This window comes from Sphaerodactylus townsendi, linkage group LG04 (assembly GCF_021028975.2).
Source record: "Sphaerodactylus townsendi isolate TG3544 linkage group LG04, MPM_Stown_v2.3, whole genome shotgun sequence".
Classification (NCBI taxonomy): Eukaryota; Metazoa; Chordata; class Lepidosauria; order Squamata; family Sphaerodactylidae; genus Sphaerodactylus; species Sphaerodactylus townsendi.
The window spans coordinates 152,761,170-152,783,156 of record NC_059428.1 but is presented as its reverse complement, the minus strand read 5'-3'; the positions used below and the strand labels follow the sequence as shown (position 1 = coordinate 152,783,156).

General features: G+C 47.4%; 1 protein-coding gene across 2 annotated transcripts in view; it reads right to left on the bottom strand.

Moving 5' to 3' along the window:
• Window positions 1-21,735, bottom strand: part of PRR35 (proline rich 35) — a 28,715-nt gene extending 6,980 nt beyond the window's left edge. For both annotated transcript variants that reach the window (XM_048492327.1, XM_048492328.1), the window contains exon 1: window positions 21,658-21,735. The gene's annotated coding sequence lies outside the window, so the exon portion shown is untranslated. The remainder of the gene's footprint in view (window positions 1-21,657) is intronic.
• Between the last annotated feature and the right edge of the window lie 252 nt (window positions 21,736-21,987).

Genomic DNA, 21,987 nt, shown 5'->3' with positions numbered 1-21,987 from the left:
ATCCTGCTTCAGTACCATCAAATAAAACCCACTTTGTCAGACCACCACAGTCAACCTGGGGTTTATCAACTATACTGCCTCGAACAGCTCCTTGCAGAGGTTCTACAGGCAAACCCACTCTCTCGATCTGAATAGAACCGATTAACGTTGGTTGGACAAGAGGGAAAAACAGCCATTTGGGTGGCATAATGGTCTGCAGGGGTCTTTCCTACCAGCTTCGGGAACAAGTTCAGGGGGCGCCGCGCAGAGAGACAGGTGTTTGGAGGCCAGCTTCACGAGCCATTCCCGCACTAGCAGATCTTTGTGGTCTGCTGAATCCCTCTACCTGCCACAACGCATTATTTCCGCTGGGCTGCGGAGACACGGCATTATGAGGACATGCCCAGGGGCCAGCGCCATGCCAGGAGACTTTGCACCTGTGCATGGGAATTACAGAATCCCTTTGCCAAGCGCAGCCTTGAGAAAGGAGCCAGGGATCAGGCTGGGCAGGGCTGGGGAGAGTGCGGGAAGAGGGAGGCACGAGAAAGAGAATCAGGAGGGGGGAAAGCAGGCAGGAAACCGACGGCAAAAGGACACGAACAGTTCGAGTGGGTCTTCCGCTGCAGTTTCAGGGCACTAGGCTGTGCTTCTCTCACTTCATCCCCAACAAGGGCCGTCCAAAAATATTTCAGCGCCTGCAGCGGTACCTTCATGGTGTTCTCTCTAAATCCCAAAGCATCCACGCCTCATTTATTTAGTTTTATTCTATCCTGCTTTGGGCCAAAATTGGATCCTAAAGCAATTTTTATTTTTATTTTTTTTGCCATCAAGTCACAGCTGACTTCTGGTGACTGAGTAAGGTTTTTGAGGCAAGAGACATTCCTCCACTTCATGCCCCTGGTGTCACTTGGGGGTCTCCCATTCTAATACTTGCTGGGGTTGAGGCTGAGAGGGCGTGGCTGGCCTGAGGTCACTCAGCAAATTCCCAAGGCAGAGTTGGGATTTGAACCTGGGTTTAAGAACATAAGAAGGAGCCTGCTGGATCAGACCAGAGTCCATCTAGTCCAGCACTCTGCTGCTCGCAGTGGCCCACCAGGTGCCTTGGGGAGCTCACAGGCAGGAGGTGAAAGCAATGGCCTTCTGCTGCTATTCCCACTCCCGAGCACCTGGTCTGCTAAGGCATTTGCAACCACAGGTCAAGGGGGATCAGTATTGGTAGCCATAGATCAGGGGTCAGCAACCTTTACCACCCAAAGAGCCATTTGGACCCGTTTTCCACGGCCCCGAAGATCTACCGAGCCGGAGAGTGGAGCTGCCTCCAGTTCAGCCCCTCCAATCACCTTTCCTTCCAGTGCTGCTCTCCAACCTCCAGGCCATGCGGAGCAGCAGTATAAGGCTGAAAGAGCCGCATGCGGCTCCCAAGCCGCGGGTTGCAGACCCCTGCCACAGATCGACTTCTCCTCCATCAATCTGTCCAAGCCCCTTTTAAAGCTATCCAGGTTAGTGGCCATCACCACAGCCTGTGGTGGTTTCCTAGGGCCTAGTCCGGCACCTTACCCACTATACCATGCTAGCTCTCTAATAAAGAGAAATAACTTCGCAGGAATGCCTTGGAAGAAGTCTGCTCGAACCAGAGTGGTCTCCAACCCCATTTGGACACCAGGTGTCAGTCCTGTTTCATTGGAAGTTGAAACACCAACAATCCCACCCCCACCCACTCACCCATATTTGGGTAACAGACTCCCTCTTTCTGCTTCAATAAAGGTCTCTTTATAGAAATGATTAGCTCTGCCAGTCTCTGCCAGCAAAACTTCACACTAGGGCTAGGCCGCAGGAGTCAAAGGAAAATGGAACCTAGGGTTTCCCCCGACACGACTGCACAAGATCTCGCTCCGGAGTTTGGGCTGCACTGCCACAGGTAAAGCTGGATCCCGGAAATGCTGACTGTCAGAATCTAAGGCTCCTTCGCTGTCATACGCCGGGGGGTGGGGGGGGCTCTCTCTTTAAAGCTTGGAGCAGGATCTCTCCTTAGTTACCAGCCACCACAAGATCAGCATAGCCAGAGGCAATGTCGAGAACATTTTTGTTACCACTCCCTTTCTCCAAGGAGCTCAGCCCTGTCTAGGTTGCTCACCCTTCCTCCGTTTTGCCCTCACAACTGCCTTGCGAGGCTGAGAGGCAGAGACTGGCCCAAAGCCATCCATCCAGAATCTAAGGCCCCTTCCGCACACGCAAAATAATGCGTTTTCAAACCACTTTCACAACTGTTTGCAAGTGGATTTTGCTATTCCGCACAGCTTCAAAGAGCACTGAAAGCAGTTTGAAAGTGCATTATTCTGCACGTGCGGAATGAGCCCTAGTTAGCTTTGCTAACTGGGTTTGGAAATGCTTGGAGATTTTGGGGGGTGAACCGTGGGGAAGGAGGGAGTTCGGGGAAGGAAAGGACCTCAGCAGAGTATCGTGCCAAAGAATCATAGAGTTGGAAGAGACCAGAAGGGTCATCAAGTCCAACCCCCAGCAATGCAGGAACATACAATCAAAGCACTCCTGACATACAATCATCCAGCCTCTCTTTAAAAACCTACAAAGAAGGAGACTCCACCACACTCCAGGGTAGTGCATTCCACTGTCAAACAGCCCTGGCTGTCTGGAAGTTTTTCCTGATATTTAGGTGGAATCTCTTTTTTTAAAAAAAATTATTTATTAAAAGTATAAACATCATTACAGAGATTCAGTAGTCTTACATATCAACAATGCTACATTGCCCTTAACCTTAAAAAAGGAATTAAAAGTTTAGTTAAAAAGAAAAAATGAATAGATCAAAACTTCCGTTCATTGTGCGAGAAAAATCATTTAACCTTCTAGTTCCATAAGTATACATCTATTATAACAAAATTATATTGTATCTATCATGTTAGTTATTCTCTAGTCAGATAAACATAAAAAAACCTTATATTTTTTTCCATTTTTTGAAATTATTATAATTATATTATGTTTTGGCTCTTTCCTCGAGCCTTTTCTAAACTTCCTATTATTGTCATTTATATCTCTTTAAGTTATTTCTCAGAGCGTGAATCTCTTTTCCTTCACGTTGAACCCATGACTCCTGGTCCTAGTCTCTGGAGCCACAGAAAACAAGCTTGCTCCCTCACCAACATGACATCCCTTCAAACATCTAAACAGGGCTATCATGTCACCTCTTAAACTTCCCTTCACCAAACAGAACATCCCCAGTTCCACAAGTCTCTCCTCGTAGGGCATGGATTCCAGATCTTTGACCATTGTGGTTGCCCTCCTCTGGACCCGTTGCAGCATAGAACATGTGTCTCCAACATAATGCCCATCAGTGCTATGCAGCACTTCCATTTTCACAGAATGAGGGGCAACATCTAGGACAAACCACCCTTCCCACCAAAAGGCAAGAAACATCTTCTTTTGATCACCCCAGTTGTTTGCCTCTCTGATGGGAACTACAGGAAGGGCCTCTTCCTGCCCCCCCCCCCAACTGAAACACCACGGACTTTAAATGCCAATCAATACCGACCATTTGTGCCAATGAGCTGTGGGGCTTCTTGGCCCGAAGGGCCTTCCCGAGCTATTAGTAAATGCTCCACTCCTGCTGTTTTCGTAGCCTGAGGTGGGAACGAGTCAAGCTTTTAAAGGGTTTATCATGGCAGGCAGTGAAGAGTTATCGGCCTTAAAGCGTGGCTTATTAAACAGAACGGACGTGAGTGATTGAGGGGGCGGATGACGGAGAATGATACAGAGCGAAAGAAGACCAAGCCACTGGATCTTTGCTCCATGCAGAGCCAGCTCACTGGGCCAACTAGTCTAAATGGGTTGCCGCTCTGCGATCCCTCTAAGTTGGAAATTCTGGATCTTGAACAGGTGTACAATAACTGGTGAGCCCCTTCTGCTTAATAGATCTGGAGGACTTTAAACCAAGTTCTCCTCAGCTTCTGGTTAGTGGTGTTTCCCCAGACCCAGACTCAGATCCAACCCCTAGATTCCCCACGGGAATTAATCTCTGTACTCCCGAGATGAGCTGTCATTCCAGAGGATCCCCAGATCCCAACTGGAAGGCTGGCATCCCTGCAGTGATCCGAGATGACCAGGCTGGCTTTGATGAGTCAGAATGCCATGCTAACCTTTTATAGAACAAATCAGTAGGCGCTGCCAGACTGTGTTATTTGCCAGAGCTTTTAAGGAGATATAGGTCACAAGGTATTATTTTAGCGGTTTTAAAAAATTGTGCAGGTTTTCAATTGAGCTTTATAAGCCACAAGAAGGGAGTTATACATATTTAAGAAAGCAAAGAAAGGAAGTGGGGTTACATCCTTCTAAACTCACACTTGGAAGGGTGTAACTAGACCAGGGGTAGGGAACCTGCGGCTCTCCAGATGTTCAGGAACTACAATTCCCATCAGCCCCTACCAGCATGGCCAATTGGTTTATCGTGGCAGGCAGTGAAGAGTTATCGGCCTTAAAGCGTGGCTTATTAAACAGAACGGACGTGAGTGATTGAGGGGGCGGATGACAGAGAATCCACTTTGAAAAAGAAGAATAATTTCAATTTATACTACACTTTTCTCTCCTGTAAGGGGACTCAAAATGGCTTACAAACTCCTTTCCCTTCCTCTCCCCACAACAGACACCTTAAAGTGAGGTAGGTGGGGCTGAGAGAGTCCCAAAGAACTGTGACTAGCCCAAGGTCACCCAGCAGAAATGCAGGAGTGTGGAAACACATCTGGTTCACCAGATAAGCCTCTGCCAGTCAGGTGAAGGAGTGGGGAATCAAACCCGGTTCTCCAGATTAGAATCCACCCGCTCTTAACCACTACACCACACCAGTTCTCAATTCTATTGCGTTTATTCTGTTTCATTTTTATCTTGGCATTCTTCCAAAAAGCTCGGGGTGGCCTGAATTGCTCTCATCTCCTCCATTTTATCCTCAAAAAACCTTGGGCGGCAGACAAGGCTGAGAGGGAGCGGCCAGCCTAGGGTCCTACAGCAAAGTTTACAGTTGAGTTGAGTTGAGTTGAGTTGAGTTGAGGAAGAAGAAGAAGAAGAAGAAGAAGAAGAAGAAGAAGAAGAAGAAGAAGAGTTGGATTTATATCCCCCATTTCTCTCCTATAGGAGACTCAAAAGGGCTTACAAGCTCCTTTCCCTCCCCCCCTCACAACAAACACCCTGTGCAGTAGGTGGGGCTGAGAGAGCTCAGAAGAACTGTGACTAGCCCAAGGTCACCCAGCTGGCGTGTGTGGGAGTGTACAGGCTAATCTGAATTCCCCAGATGAGCCTCCACAGTTCAGGCAGCCGAGCGGGGACTCAAACCCGATTCCTCCAGATTAGAGTACACCTGCTCTTAACCACTACACCACTGCTGCTCAAAGAAGAAAATTTTTCTGAAAGCTTTCCTGTGAGCAAACAATTGGCTAAAACAATTGGACATTAGGAGGTGAATCCAAGCGGAAGGATGCCAGCTGACCTCCCTTTACCAGAACATCAGAATCATAAGGAGTTTAAAAAACCACACCTTTCTAGTGCTCCCAGGTGGGTCACCTTTTTTGAATGCCCCAAATCTGGGCCTGGCACAGACCGAGGGATCATATGGCAACTTCAGAGGGCATACCGTAGATTCTAGGTGAAACCCGTCCACAAATCTCCCCCTTAAACGAAACTCCCCCCCAAATCCAGGGATCTCCCAAGCTGGAGTTGGAAACTAATTCTTTGCCACCTGAGCAGTTGATTCGTCAGCATTTTGGTTGCAAAATGATGTCCCCTGTCTCCATGCTCAGAGCACCCTTTCAGCCAATCTCCGCAACACGCAAAAGCGTCCCTGATAGTTCGAAACTTAAATCCTCCAAGGGCGTAAACCTATTAGACAGTTCAAGGTTGTTAAGCAAGGCTTCTACCTCCGACTGACCTTGTAAATACAAGTCTATTTTGGTCTGCTTGGGAGGTAAAAGCATCCCTGATGCAGTGCTTTTCAAAGCCGACAGGCAGGAATCCATCCGGGAAAGTCTTTTCCTGCCACGGAGAGAAAGGGCTGAGAAAATGCGTCACCTGACTCACGTCTGTCTACCTCACAGCCACGCAAGCTCTCCTGAAAAAAACGTTTGCCAGCCCAACCCGACCACAAAAGCAAACAGGAGACATCCCCCCTTAGCAAATCTGTTTGCGAAGATTTCTGCAAACTTTTTCCTTTGTTTATTTTTCCCCCCCTGCAGAAATCTTCCGTGCCCACCTGAATCGCCTCCCGTGAGGGGAAAACCCGCTAATTAAATTATCTTGCCTACCACATGCAGCTTGATCCCCCAGTCCAACTTGCTAGTGGCTCCTCTGGGCTGTAGGCAGATGTTCTCGCCCTCCACGCTTGCAAAACCTGCAGGTGGTTAGAGAGAGGGCCGAGATAAACTCCCCCACCCCCCATTCGATGCAGCTCTCCTGGCAAGGTGGGCTTTCTGAAGTGCCTCAAAGAGCGAGCCTTTTGTTAAACTGATACGGCTGTTGGCAGAAACACATCAAAGTCCGGATCGCGAAGCGTGGAAAAAAAAAACAGAGGCAAAGGCAACCACCCGATCTGCCCTCTTCCTCCAGCACCCATTTGTGCCAATTTGCCCTCTAGGCTTTTTTGTGATTTTGTGGGAAGGGCGCAGGCAGGGGAGAGAGCGGGGAGAGGGAGAGATTTCAGAAGACAGAAGCCGGGCTTGTCGGAAGCGACGGCTCGGATCCGGCAAAGCGCTTGCATGCGTTGGTGCAGGAGGAGCTGGTTTGAAACCAGCAGGGCTGGAGTTGAGGGCAGAGGCAGGGCATTGAGTTTGTTCAGGTCAAGCTTAGTCCTACAGAAAGGCTGCCCCGGGCCACATTTTAAGACTCTGATAGTAGAATGGGGGTAAAGTTGCCAAAAGGCCAAGAGGAAAAGCCCAACCAAGCCTACGCCTTTGGCTAGGGCCAGCTTGATCATAAAGGCAAACTAGGGGGTCACAAGGGTGCCAGCCCCCCCAGCTACAGCACTGGAGTCTCACGGTGCTGAATGATTCACAAAGTTACTTAGATAGATGTACGCTGCTGTATTTAGTTTACAGAAACCAGGATCTACGATGCAATTTTTTGATCATTTAATGCCTTGTGTTTAGCCTATTCTGCTATGCCCCTGCTCCGCTGTGGAATCTGGTCAGGAGACTTTTGGCCTGCCACACGCATATTCTAACCTAAATAAAATGGAGGAGTGGAGAATATTGTGAACAGCTTTGGGTTCACGCTGGGGATAAACAAATGTAGTGGATAAAGAACTGTCTACAGTTCTTTATCTAAATCTGCAGTTGCAGAACATGTGTTAAACAAAACTGGACATAACATTTTATTTGAGAACAATGAAATTCTGGACAATTCGGAAGGTTACTATGTCGGACTGCACAGGGAGGCCACTGACATTCACAAATACCAAGACAACTTCAACAAGAAAGAAGAGACTCTGAGAATTAACAAAGCTTGGCTACCAGCACTTAAAAAATGGACTGATAACCCCATCCACAATACAATGCACTAAACCACACCTTTGCATAGCAAGTTCCACCCAAACACTTACTGATTGGTTCCCCACCCTGGGGCATGGACAATATACCCCACTAAACATTTCCTTCTCACTGGACACAGTGTGTAAAAGACTTCTCTCTGTGAGACACCTCTGAAGATGCCAGCCACAGATGCAGGCAAAACGTCAGGAACAAGATCTACCAGACCACGGCCACACAGCCCAGAAAACCCACCACAACCCACCTACAGTTCCACTCATCTCCCCAAGTGAGAGAACAAAAAGCTGGAATGGACACAAAAGGTCCATCCACTTCTCCCAGACTGTACCATGGAAATACCTCTCACAGGGACATGCCTCTGAAGATGCCAGCCATAGATGTGGGCAAAAACTACCAGACCACAGCCACGTAGCCCAGAAAACCCACAACAGTCAATTTTGGGGAATCTTGTAAGCAGATACGTCTTTTCCAAATGTCTGTCTGCAGTATGAGGCATTCAAAGATATACTGCCTCTGTCCATGGAAGTTCCACTAAGCTATCGTGGTTCATTTTTAGAGCAGAGGTCTCTCAGCAGTTATCACCACTAACAGGTGCAGATAGGCCGCTTCTCCATAAATACGCCAGATTCTTTTTTTCCCTTTTACAAACAAAGCCGTCGCTCAAAACTGGCCATACCCTTCAACTCCGTTGTGACTCTGAAGTCCCAACGAAAATGGCAGTCCTTTCCCTCTGACCTTCACTCTCCCAGATGGCGTACCTTAAGCCTGCACAGGTGGCCGTCCAAGCGGCAACAGCTTGGCAATACACGCCAGGCTTCTGTGCAGTCCGGGAAGGAGCTCTTGCCGAGCCTTCCGACAGCTTGGCAAGAGAGATGCCCAAAGGAGAAATAGAAATGGGGCCGAGGCCAGGAATCAGTTAGAAAAACTCACTGGAGAATGAGAGACACGATCGGAGCAAGGGGAAGGACTGGAAGTTGCTGGGGCACAGGGAGGGGGTTTCTGTCCGAGGTGAGGTACCGTTATGCTGGTGCGGGAAGTTCTCCTGCACAAGCCCCATTGGGATGACAGGAAGAGGCAGGAAGGTGTGGCTCAGGAGGAGAAAATGAGCTCTGCAAGCGTAAGGACATCTGTTGCACCTCCATACGTCACAGGAGAAAGATACTGGGAAAGACCCATCCCTGCTTAAGATCCCCACGAAGCCAGATCGGAATGGACAATAATAATAATGGACAATAATAATTGAAATGGACAATAATAATAATGATAATGACGATGATAATAATAATAATAGTTTGGATTTATATCCTGCCTTTCTCTCCTGTAAGGAGCCTCCAGGGGGCTTACAAGCTCCTTTCCCTTCCTCTCCCCACAACAGACGCCTTGTGAGGCAGGTGTGGCTGAGAGACTTCTGAGAGAACTGTGACTGGCCCCAGGCCACCCAGCAGGAATGTAGGAGTGCGGAAACACATCTGGTTCACCAGATCAGCCTCTGCCAGTCAGGTGGAGGAGTGGGGAATCAAACTTGGTACTCCAGATTAGAATCCACCTGCTCTTAACCACTATACCACGCTGGCTTTCAATACTGAGCTACATGACCAATTGATATCCCACAGTATAAGCTGGTTTCATAGGAAAGCAGTAACAGATCTTGCACCGCTCCTGTCCACTGAAATGAGGTGCACGCAAGACAGGTTCTTCATGGATTGAGAGAAGGGTACTGTTACAAAGAGAAAGCACTGCTGCTTGGAAGGTCGCCGTCTCTGCCTCAAGCTTTTAGGGGGTTGAACTAGACAAGACCTTTCAGCCCCTATCCCTGCCCCCTCTGCAATGTGAGGGCATTGGCCAACTTTGTAGGGTTGTTGTAAAAACCACTGTGCTAATACACATGAAGCATTCCGAATGCATTAACACAGAAACCCTGGACTTCTCTGGTGGTCTCCCATCCAAGTGTGCACCAGCGCCAACCCTGCTTAGCTCCTAAGATCTGACAAGACTCAGGTAGCCTGGGCTAGCTTGGTCAAAGGGCAGTTTAGGGAATTGCAAATGTCAGCCCTGTCAGTCACTGTTCCAATTTCTTAATTTTCAGTGGTTCCTTACTCAACCACCGAGCTACCTTCTCCGCGTCACAACTGAGCTTGTTGATTCCTTGTGGCTTTCTGATGGGAAACCGTTAAGTATGTCAAGAAATACTTTCCCCTGCCCTTCCCCAAGGCAAGCTTTTCCTCCAAGGGCAAGGCGATTTATCTCACCAAAATATCAGTATTTACATTCCTCAACCAGCGCCTGGTGCTGAGAAATCCTGTTGCCAAAACCTGCAACTTTAATCTTAAGTATCGGAATGGCAGAATTCCTCCTCCTCTGATAAGGCCCTCTTGCCGGAACCGTGAGATATTCTCAGCATTTACTCCGTTCTTTCAGACGGCAGAGAAAACAGCGTTGCACTTTCCTTAACTGTTCGTTGAGTGGTTTTCTATGCAGGCACGAACGGGAAACTGGGCATGGCTATTCCTGCGTGAGACTGCACAAAAAGCCACAAAGCTGGACAACAGAGCTCGAAAGGGCCTCTTCGCACAACACAGAATGAACTTAAAGAATGTGTCACTCCAAGTTGTAGTGAAGGCCATTAGGTTTTTAAAAAGGAGTATACAGATTCTGTTTACAGTAGAAGATCTAGGACAGCCCCCCCCCACACACTTTTTTGAGCCTACAGAATTCCGGAACAGGGGAGTGGGTACAACCAGAAAACGGCTGCCACGGAAAGCAAAGCCAACCATACGGAGGAAGCCTAAGTGTGCAAAGAAGAGGGGTAATTTTTTTTTAAAAAGAATCACTAGGAAAGAGGAATAAAACCAACACTATGGAGGCAGCTGGCACTAAAACAACATTATTTTACTGGTTGTGGTGGGTTTTCCAGGCTGTGTGGCCGTGGTCTGGTAGATCTGGTTCCTAACCTTTCGCCTGCAGCTGTGGCTGGCATTTTCAGAGGTGTATCACAGAGGGAAGTCTGTTACACACTGTGTCTAGTCCAGGGGTAGGGAACCTGCGGCTCTCCAGATGTTCAGGAACTACAATTCCCATCAGCCTCTGTCAGCATGGCCAATTGGCCATGCTGGTAGGGGCTGATGGGAATTGTAGTTCCTGAACATCTGGAGAGCTGCAGGTTCCCTACCCCTGGTCTAGTCACAGACTTCCCTCTGTGATACACCTCTGAAGATGCCAGCCATAGATGCAGGTGAAACGTTAGGAACAAGATCCACCAGACCACGGCCACACAGCCCGGAAAACTCATCACAACCAGTTGAATCCGGCCGTGAAAGCCTTCGACAAAACATTATTTTAATCTTCACATCTGATTGGATTTTCAGTGGTCAGTCTGAAGCAATGCTGGGAGGGTCCCATTGGACCTCACCCACTTTCTAAATCTCTTGGTGGGCACCAGGAAAAGAGAAGGCAGGCACCAATAGCAACAATTGGTGATAATGAAGTGGGGCCCAGCCCATCAGAGCTGGCACAAGAATTAAAATCTGTTCATTAGAAGTGTCACGGGTCTGTCGTGTGTCTTTCCCTATTCTCTTTCTTTTGGTCCCGCAAGCTGATCAACCTGTCGGCCTTCTCTCCCCACCACCTCCCCTGGATATCACACTGTCGTTCCTTTAGCTTGGCTTTTAAGCAGTATTCTATCTGCATCTTCCACTGGGCAGCTACGCCGAGTTAATTCATAACCCATCCGTGCTCGCGCAATAAATCCTAAGGTTGGGTAGGGCCCGCCAGTCACCCGGGGAAGCTGCCGTTGGATGAGATGATATCAGGACTCCCCTGGGCTCATTTCCAGAACAGGTCGCGCCAAAGTTTTCTTCCTTTCCTCCTGCCTGAAAGGTCAGGGTGTCCTGCTTCGCCCACCCCTTCAGCTTTCGCATGGTGCCCTTTGTGCGTTGCGAGGAGATATGTTCCGTTCCGAAGGCTCCTTAATGACCAGGCTCTGACTGGCCTTGCTGGTTCTCCCTCTCAAGCAGAGGAAAAACAAATCTTGCTGCGCTGGCTATTTAAAACCAAGCTAGAGCGGGAACAGAACCACTGAGGAAGGCAGTGGGTCTGAAAGAGTCAAGGGTCTGCTACAACCAATTAGAAGAAGAAGAAGAAGAGTTTGGATTTATATCCCCCCCTTTCTCTCCTGTAGGAGACTCAAAGGGGCTTACAATCTCCTTGCCCTTCCCCCCTCACAACAAACACCCTGTGAGGTGGGTGAGGCTGAGAGAGCTCGGAAAAGCTGTGACTAGCCCAAGGTCACCCAACTGGCGTGTGTGGGAGTGTACAGGCTAATCTGAATTCCCCAGATAAGCCTCCACAGCTCAGGTGGCAGAGCTGGGAATCAAACCCGGTTCCTCCAGATTAGATACATGAGCTCTTAACCTCCTACGCCACTGCTGTTCCTAAATCTCTTGGTGGTCTTGGTGGCTCCTAAATCTCTTGATTTAGGTCACACATCGGGTTAAACCCAGCAATTGGTAATTGGAACTACTCTGCCCCTAAATATTTTGACCACCACCCAGGCTGATTGTCATGGGGGCCCCTCGCCTTCATATATAGATCAGATCCCCTCTCAAAGCCAGCACAACTATCTGCCACCACTAGATTGGGCAGAAGGAAATCCCATTGTTTAACTGCATGGTGCAAATAGATGCTAGATTTGAATAACAACAACAACAACAACAACAAGAGGAGGAGGAGGAGGAGGAGGAGGAGGAGGAGGAGGAGGAGGAGGACTACGATGATGACAATGACTTTGGATTTATATCCCCCCTTTCTCAGGATGGCTTACAAGCTCCTTTCCCTTCCCCTTGCACTCCACAACAAACACCCTGTGAGGTGGGTGGGGCTGAGAGAGCTCCGTGGAGCTGTGACTAGCCCAAGGTCACCCAGCTGGCATGTGTTGGAGTGTACAGGCTAATCTGAATTCCCCAGATAAGCCTCCACAGCTCAAGTGGCAGAGCAGGGAATCAAACCCGGTTCTCCAGATTGGAGTGCATCTGCTTTTAACCACTACACTACGCTGGTGTAGATTTGAGTCCAGTAGCACCTTAGAGACAAAAATGAACTGTGCCTGCCACTCATGTGGAAGAATGGAGAATCTAACCCAGTTCCTCCAAACTAGAGTCCATCTCTCTTGACCACTATGCCACTCTGGCTCTAACCACTAGCCATTGCTTATGGCTCCTTCAACAGTTAGCACCCTTCCTGTCACGAGTCCACATGCACAAGCTTACATTTGTATGGCGCTGCCTTGCTTACAAACCAATCCATAGCCCTGGGCTAATCAGAACAGCATTCTTTTTTTAAAACAAGTAACGCAGTCCAACATTGGGGGGCAGGAGTGTAACATGGTTTCTTTGTTCGCACAGTAAAGGAATTCCCAGCCTGGAATGTATAGATTGGCCCTTTAACGAAAACAACCTCCAGGGCCCAGAGAAACAAAGTACGCTTTGGGTTTTTTTTGCATGCGTGGTGTTTTATGTTATTTCTGAGACAGACAGCCGTTGCCCAGGAGGGGTTGGTATGAAAAATGTATGTGAGGATCCGGAGAAGGGTAGGATGCTAGAAAGAAGCTATCGATCAACTACCTCCAAAGGCCACACAGCTGTGCTGGTTTCCCTGCATTTTGTACCATGGCTGTTTTTATGAGTCTCGGAAGTGGACGCTGGTTTTTTTCTTCTTCTGCGAAACTGCACAGCTGAGCTGTCTGAACCGCAGAAGCGGCTGCAAGGAGCGGGACAGCAGAGGACAGGCGGGTAAACTTAATCCAGAGACGACGCATGCATTCACAGATCGTCTTGAAACTGTCACGAACGGAACGCTCTTTGTTTGCAATGTGAGCAGACTTTACTTCTCTCCCCCATGCCAGTGTTATCACTAGTCCAATAGGTTCTGAAGGTTTGAAGTAGCGCTTCAAAAAACCCGCAAAGCCTCTTTGGCTAGGGACAAAAGAAATATTGGTGAGCTCAACGGTGATCAGTTTGTGCCACTTTCAAACTAGCCTTAAAAGGTATTGCTTGCTAAGAAGAAGAGGAGGAGTTTGGATTTATATCCCCCCCTTCCCTCCTGTAATGAGACTCAAAGGGGCTTACAATCTCCTCCCACCCACCCACCCCCAACAACAAACATCCTGTGAGGTGGGTGGGGCTGAGAGAGTTCCAAAGAACTGTGACTAGCCCAAGGTCACCCAGCTGGCATGTGCTGGAGTGCACAAGCTAATCTGGTTCACCAGATAAGCCTCTTCCATTTAGGTGGAGGAGGGGGGAATCAAACCTGGTTCCTCCAGATTAGAGTGCACCTGCTCTTAACCACTGTGCCACGCTGGCTCTTCTGACAGAAGAAGAGTTGATTTTTCATACCCTGCTTTTCTCTACCTTTCAGGCATCTCAGAGTGGCTTATAACTCCTTCCCTTCCCCTCCCCACAACAGCCATCTTGTGAGGTAGGTGAAGCTGGGAGAGTTTTGAGAGCTAGCCCAAGCCACCCAGCAGGCTTCATGTGTAAAGTGGAAAAACAAATCCAGTTCACCAGGTAAAAGTCCGCTGCTTATGTGGAGGAGTGTGGAACCAAACTTGGTTTTCCAGTCTGCCACTTTTGAACACCACACTGACTCTCCACTACAGACTCAGCATTGCTAATATCACTGGTGCCGCACCCTTAATGCCTTTTGAGTCTTCATTAATTGGAGTCATTTCTTGAGTTTTTGTTGGGTTTTTTAAAAACAAAGAACATTATAATATCCCCAAGGTAAGATTCTGTATTTTGGGGGGCTGTATCCTTTTCAAAGATGTGTCAATGAGACAATCCAATGCCCCGCCAAACCAACCTGAGGTCTCCTCGCCCATCCTTAAGTGATATTGCCCTACCGGCGGCATTCGAACACAAACACAAGTACAGAAATGATTCCATCCTTCCTGCTGGCTCTGAGGGTCCTCCCTTTGGGAAGAGAGTTGTAACACTCTTGAGTTGGATAGGAGGGCATCTTCCGCATCATGAGCAGCAAGGGATGTAAAACGGCATGCACAAATATATTACTAGAGCTTTAAAAAAAGATTTACGTGTTAACATTCCCCCCTTTTTTGTTCTACGTGAGGGACTGTCCTTTTTCAAGAGAAGATGCCAGCTTTTGGCTTAAAAAATGGCCTGGGATGGGGACTTGGACAAAACAGAAGGACCAAAGCAGGCCATGGGGACAGGTCAGGAGGCCTAGCCATCTTGGGATGTGACCAGTCATCTTGGAACCTGGCATGTTGTGAGCGGAGCCATCTTGGAACCTGGCATGTCATGGGCAGAGCCATCTTGGAACCTGTTTTGGTGGACTTATTTTGGAAGTGGCCTGCCAAGGGCATTCATCTTGGAACCCTTCATGAGCAGAGTCATTTTGGAACCTGGTCAGAGGCGGAACCATCTTGGGGTTTCCCAGTCTTGTCAGAACTTGACACAATTTACCTAGCGGAAAATGGTTGAAATTGGTTGCATTATTTCGCCCCCTGGTTGGAAATCCCGTCTCCAAGATATGAACAGCAACAAAAAATCTGAACAGAAGTTGACAAACTCAATTTCACTTTGGTATAAACGTTTAGTATGCATAAATGTTTAGCATGTCATTTTCTTTAAAGGGTCAATCAATACATTCCAGGCTGGGAATTCCTTCACCGTGTGAACAAAGAAACCCCGTGATGCCCTGGCCCCCAACCACTCTGCCGGCTTCTTTGGGCCTCTTGTACTGGAAGGAAGATTTGAACACTGCCCCTGTATGCCTGTCTTTAATCCAATGAGCTTAGACAGGAGTAAGGGGCTGAGGCCAATTCCAGAGTATGACTCAGAAATAAAGAGTTCTAAACAAAAAAGGAACCGGCAATTTCATTCCTGCTTCCAGTTTTAGAGTGGGATTTCGGACACCACAGAAATACGAGAAATTCATGTTAGCATATTTATATACAAATAATGACACATACACCCCAATAATGAAATCAATCCAACAAGTTGTTCCCCACCCCCTTAGATCATGAAGAGCGACTCTTGTTTTCACTTGGACCACTTTCTGTTGAAAGATAATCAGGAAATACTGGAGAGATCTATTCAACATGACATGTTCACCCTCCAAAGTAGATAAAATGCCAATTTTCTTCATTTACAAAAGGGGAGAAAAAAAAAGAAATCAAACCCAACAGTCCTTTGTCCCAAACGCATTTATTTTGTAATATGGAGACCCAATTACTGAAATCTAATCTGTTAAAACATTGAGACCGAAAATATTCCATTTTTCCTATTCTCCCCTTTTCCATCCATCTGGATGAACAGAAATATCCCTTTAAGATGTCTTAATTTTTTTACAATCACTCACCCTGCAATAAAATGACCCCAAGAAATACCCTGAAAGCCATTCCAACATATAATTCAGATCAGAGCAGAAGAGACAGTAGTGAAAAAAACAAAATTAAGGCGTTGTAAATTTGTGCGATATAATTAGCATCTACAGCGCAATTAAAACGGCCAGGGATTTTTTTGCCTTAATTTAAACTTGAACTGCATCCCCATATATGTATTTTTTAAAATCATCCATTAAACCAAAAATAAAGAGTACAATTTGCATAGCCCCAGTGGGAAAATGTGAAATATTTAGTCTCTGTATCAAGAGATTTCTTAATCCAAAGACAACATGGTACGAGGCAAAAAAGGAAAAGAAATGTCTATGAAGAGATAATTTTAAAAATAATTTTTAAAATTATGATCCTCTGAAGATGCCAGCCACAGATGTAGGCGAAACGTCAGGAGAAAATACTGCTGGAACATGGCCACACAACCTGGGAAACCCACAACATTCTAATTTTTAAAAAACCATGATCTAATTTTGCTGGCATTGCTTTGCGCATCAGTACCATTGGGACAAATGATACTGGTGCAAGCTGTGGCACTGAGCAGAGTTCATGCGTGGGCTTAACCCTTTTCTCGCTGCCCGTGTTTGTTGACACAATTGGTTCTCCTAGCGGCTCTCCCCAATGCACTGTTCCAGATTGTTAACGGCAAAGATGCACTCAGAACCTCCCAGAGAAACAGCGGCTCAGAGCAAGGATTATTCTAAAATTGCTTCTGCAAAGAAGAAGAAGAAGAAGAAGAAGAAGAAGAAGAAGAAGAAGAAGAAGAAGAAGAAGAAGAAGAGGAGGAGGAGGAGGAGGAGGAGGAGGAGGAGGAGACTCAAAGGAGCTTACAATCTCCTTGCCCTCCTGCCCCCCCCCCCACAACAAACACCCTGTGAGGTAGGTGAAGCTGAGAGAGTTCCGTAGAGCTGTGACTAGCCCAAGGTCACCCAGCTGGCATGTGTTGGTGTGCACAAGCTAATCTGGTTCCCCAGATAAGCCTCCACAGCTCAAGTGGCAGAGCGGGGAATCCAACCCGGTTCTCCAGATTAGAGTGCACCTGCTCTTAACTACTATGTCACTGCTGCTCTTAACCACTACACCACAGTAAGCTACTCTTCCCAACTGATCTGCCTTCATTATGTCTCTGTCTGGTTTGCTCACTCACCCAACACATTTTATCTCACCCTTCCTCCAACAGGCTCAGAGGGGCATTCCTGGCTCCCCTAACCCGTATTATGCACACAACAGCCATGTGAAGCAAGTTAAAGGGATGGGCTCGGTGGCAGAGCCCCTGCCTGGCATGCCAAAGGTCGCAAGTTCAATCCTCGACATCTCCGAGTAAAAGGATCAGGAAGAAGGTGAAATGGGAGACCTTAGTCTGAGACTCCGGAGAGTAGCTGCCCATCTCTCCTGCCCCAAATCACCCCACCTTCTTCTAACACATCACCCAGGCTTCTATGTCCTGTCTTTATAAAATCGGATCATCAGAAAAGCTGGCAAACCACAGAAGCTGCCTTTTCTTCCTGCAAAAATTAATTCCAGCAGGTCATGACAGGAAGGGATTTCACCGGGAAGGTTTTTTGGCAAGTAACAGTCATGAAGACCTTCATGGGGAAAGCCTCTGCCCTGCAAAACTTCATGTGAATTTCCTAAGGGAACATGGACCTTTCTATCCCATTCAGAGAAGCACTGATTGGCATGTTCAATTCCAACGTAAAATACACATGCTGGATTACACCAAAAGGCACAGCCAGTGTGGGCTCAAATAAATTAACAACCGGTTCCGGTGGTGGCATTCAAATAGTTTAACAACTGGTTGTTTACAAGCACCATTTTAACAACCGGTTTTGCCCAAGTGGTGCGAACCGGCTGAATCCCACCACTGGGTACAGCTAATATGAACTGTTTGTAGCTAGCAAGCAGGGCACAATGGTAAATATCCGTCCTTGCTGGTAAATATCCCTCCCTGCTGTCTCCCAACCCAGGAACTAGCATTCAGAGAGGCACTGCTTCTACACATGGAGGCTCTGTTCAATAGATTTATTCTTCATGGATTTTGCCTTCGAAAAACCCCCCCCCCCATATTTTTGACACATTTCCTTTTGTTGGGTTGTTCAAGAGGCTGAACGGGAGGACAAGGCTCCCCTGTATCAAACCACCGCAAAATATTCCCTGTCCATCTGAACTGAGAAATATTGGCAAAAACATGCTAGGGTGACCATGCTAAAAAACCCAACCCTTTAAAGCAAGGGCCACGTCTTTAGAAAGAGACTAAATGAATCCAGCCCGTACTCCAAAGTCCCATGGCATTTCTTTTACGCTCTCTTGATTTTCACTGAACAATTTATGGGGGGGGGGGTGACTTAAGCATGTATCTGGCATAGACCCCCCCACACCAAGTGCCACTTACGATACACTGAAAACACAATAGATTGTCTGTTAGCAGAACTAAGCTGTTGCAAGACAGGATCAACGTCCACCGCTTAATCATCCCCAACCTACAACCTACAACTAACCAACCCCAGTATCTTACTCCCAATCAACACCAATGAACCAGAAGCCATTGGGAATTAGCTTTGCACAGAAATATCCAGTCACAAGCATTTAAGGACGAGCAGGGAGAGAGAGTTTGGGGTTCGTAATGTGTAAATGCCCCTGCGTTATTTTGAGGCGTAAGCTCTTTGGCTCGCGCTGATGTACCCTAAACGTTTTGATCTCGCCATAGCTGGTTACGTTTAAAAACAGATCCAGAAAGCGGGCAATATTGCTAAGCCCACCAACAGGACATTTCAATTGCTCTGCCCACTGATGATTAAAGCAGTCACCGAGAACTGCAAATTGTGGTATATTTTAAGTGGGAAATGCCACTACTGGATGATTTAGCTAAAATACAACCTCAGAGCTTCTGAAAAGGAATGGTGCTATCCCCCCCACCCCCAATTGTGCTATCAAATTCCAATAGACTCCCTAATGCTGACCTAGATTCTAATTCAGCTACCTCTCCCAATGCCCTATGAACATCCCAGCTCTTTGTTTCATCGGCTACCTGCCTCCACCTTGATTCATCTGTCTAGATCAGGACTGGAAATGGAGACAGCTCCTGAGATTCTTCACGGCACACTCCTTCCCATTTTTGGTAGCCGTTCCAAAAGATCAAAATGCCAATGATAGAAAGTTGGCAATATTCATTTCAGCGAGACAGACGCGGTCTCCTTGACTATCAGCAAACTCATGCACGGGAAGGGTCTATTCCCTTGAAGCCTGTTTGCTAGCAATAGAAAGAACTTATCAATTCTCTCTCTCTCTCTCTCTCTCTCTCTCTCTCTCTCTCTCTCTCTCTCTCTCTCTCTATATATATATATATATATATATATATATATATATATATATATATATATATATATATATATATATATAATTCCACAAACAAGGCGTCCTTCCTGTTCAACTACAAACCAGACAACAGTTTCCAAACAATTGCTCCCGAATCCAGCACAGTGGTGTTTACAAGCTGCTGAATTTTAATTTTTGTTGCATTCCCAGTGATTCACGCTTCTCCAAGGTTTAACTCCGTTTGCCGCACATGTTGCCAAGTTGTTACGGCAAACCTGTCGCTTTGCAGACCGAAATCCAACAACACAGGGTGAGTGTGTGGGAATAAACAACAGCCTGGGTAGATGCAACAGGTGCAGACAAGGACCAAACTGGGAATATTAAATAGACAAATATGGTTGTTCGTGTTAGTTCATTCTGCCATAAAAAGTGTATTATTTATCAGGGGATAGGAATAAAATGTCTGCCTGCTCCTGACATGCATAAACACGGAATCACACATCCCTTGTTTGCTGCCTAGTATGCCAGCCACCATTTACATCCACAGCATTTCTTGCACCCAACATGAATGATCTGGAATGGCTCAGAAAACAGAGCAGTGGTGGCCAAGCATGGCTCAGAAGCAAGGATTTTTGCCTCTCTGCTCTGTGCTGCTTGGGAGAAAGCAAGCCCACAACAACACAACCGGTGCACAGAGTGCGTTAATAAAGGCAAGTCTGGTCCAATAATCTCCTCGTTCGTGGGGAGTCTGCAAATCTCCTGCCTTTTTTGCAGATCAGAAAACTAATACACAGAATGTGAAGGTCTCTCAAAAAAAATCCCAGATGTTTTTAGGAAGACCGCAGGCAGGGCACCTGTCTCTCTGCAAATGGCCTTCAGCGGTATACTGCCACTACAGTTGGAGGCTCCATTTAGGCATCCTGGCTGTTTCATTTTATTGAATCTCCTTTTATCTAACAGCTGTGGAGAGAGATGTATTCGTCTTCGACAATTATCTATGACATGGTTTCTACGATGACACCCGCATGCCCACCATCCGACGCACGGTTCACGCAACTGTCCCCTCTCCTTCACTAAAAGGCACCCCAGAGTTCCCCACAATCCTCCCTCCCAAACAACTGCCCCCACCCAGGTGTTTCCATCTCGTTCTCTCACATTCTCCTCCACACCAGAAAGACAAACCAGATGCAATTAAAACCTGCATGAAATTCATCACAGCAGGGGTGCATGTGTATACATTGCCTGCACACCCGACTTCCTTTCCTCCCCGGTCTCTGGGCTCAGTGCTGCTCCGCCCTGCCACCCTGGTTCGTGAACCCCCAGCACCCACAAATGTTAGCCACCCCAATAAGCCTCAGCCACGTTTCCTCTTGAGGCCCCCTCAGTTCCAACTTGTGGCTGCTGTGGATCCGTGGACATAGAAACCTGTTTGTTTCTGTTCCTTTCCTCAAAGTGCTCAGAAGCCGTGGGAGACCTGCTATCGATAGATCAGCCATTGCTCAATTATCTGCTCAAATTAAAGTTTTGGTTACTTTTTGCTCTGAGTGCACATTAGTGTAGGAAACTCAAGAGAAGCGTCCCCTCAGAGCAGTCCTGCACGTAAGCAAAGAGGCTTAAACCCTGCTGATTTCAGAGGGATTTCAACAAGGTACAGCCGTGCTCCCTGTCTGGGTTTATATTCCGAGGGTGCACTGTCTTCTATAACTCGGGTATAGCGCAGGTGGACGTGGTCAATGGGGCGAAGAGATCCATTTTTAAACGGAGGGAACACATTCAACCAGAAGGAAAGATTTTGCAGTTGAAAATATCAAAGCAGAAAACACAGAACAAACCAAATGAAGGACCACTTGCCAAAACACACGCAGCTAGATGCATTCCGGCGATCTTAGCTCTCTCGAAGGAGTGGGACTTTTGATGTGGTTCAGACCACAAAGTTCCCGGTTGAGGGGAAGCGTTTTAAACTCCTCGGGTGCAATTATGACAGCCCCGAAACAGCAGTTTCCTACAAACTCTTGAAGGGGGTTACAATCGCACCTGTCAAACAAGCAAGGCTACGCACTCGGCGGCTGCTGTCTGAGAAAAAAAGGTTTGGCGAAAGTACGCCTCAGAAGGAAAAAGTTAGAGGCAGCTGTTTCCTCAGCACATAATGAAAAACCTGAAGGTGTGCAAATCCTGAGGGACTTCTGATGCTACGAATGACCACCAGCCACCCCAAATGTCCTTCCATAACATGTTTGCATAGGTACACGGGATTCCAAACCTGTGCCACGCAGACTTTTCAAGAGGGGGAAAAAACTACCTGTCCTCTTTCAGACACAATTCACAGCTGAATTCACCGGCTGTGGCCGCTTCCTAAAAGTTGGCTTCGTTCCCACCTTCCCAGAGCCCCTTTTTAAGAAAAGCAAAGTGTCTTACCTTCAAGCAGGACTTTCCGTGAAGGTCTCTCCCCTCCCTCCCTCGCTCTCTCTCTCTCTGTGCTCTGCCTGATGTTCTCTCTGTGAAAACGAGAAGCATTTGAGATTGTGTGGTAGGTATATATTGTCAGCAAGTCTGGCCTTAGGGCGTCCATCACAGGGCTGTGGTTTACTTCTGCCCCTATAAGGAAGAGTCTGTCACATGCCTTGCTGCTCCCAGCTATCCGTATGGCAAAATGGGGGGGAGGGGGGGAGAGTAAGAAGGTACAGAACAGAAGAGATATGTGGTGGGGAGGGGGAAGGAAGAGAGAAAGAGAAGGGAATCTTTAAT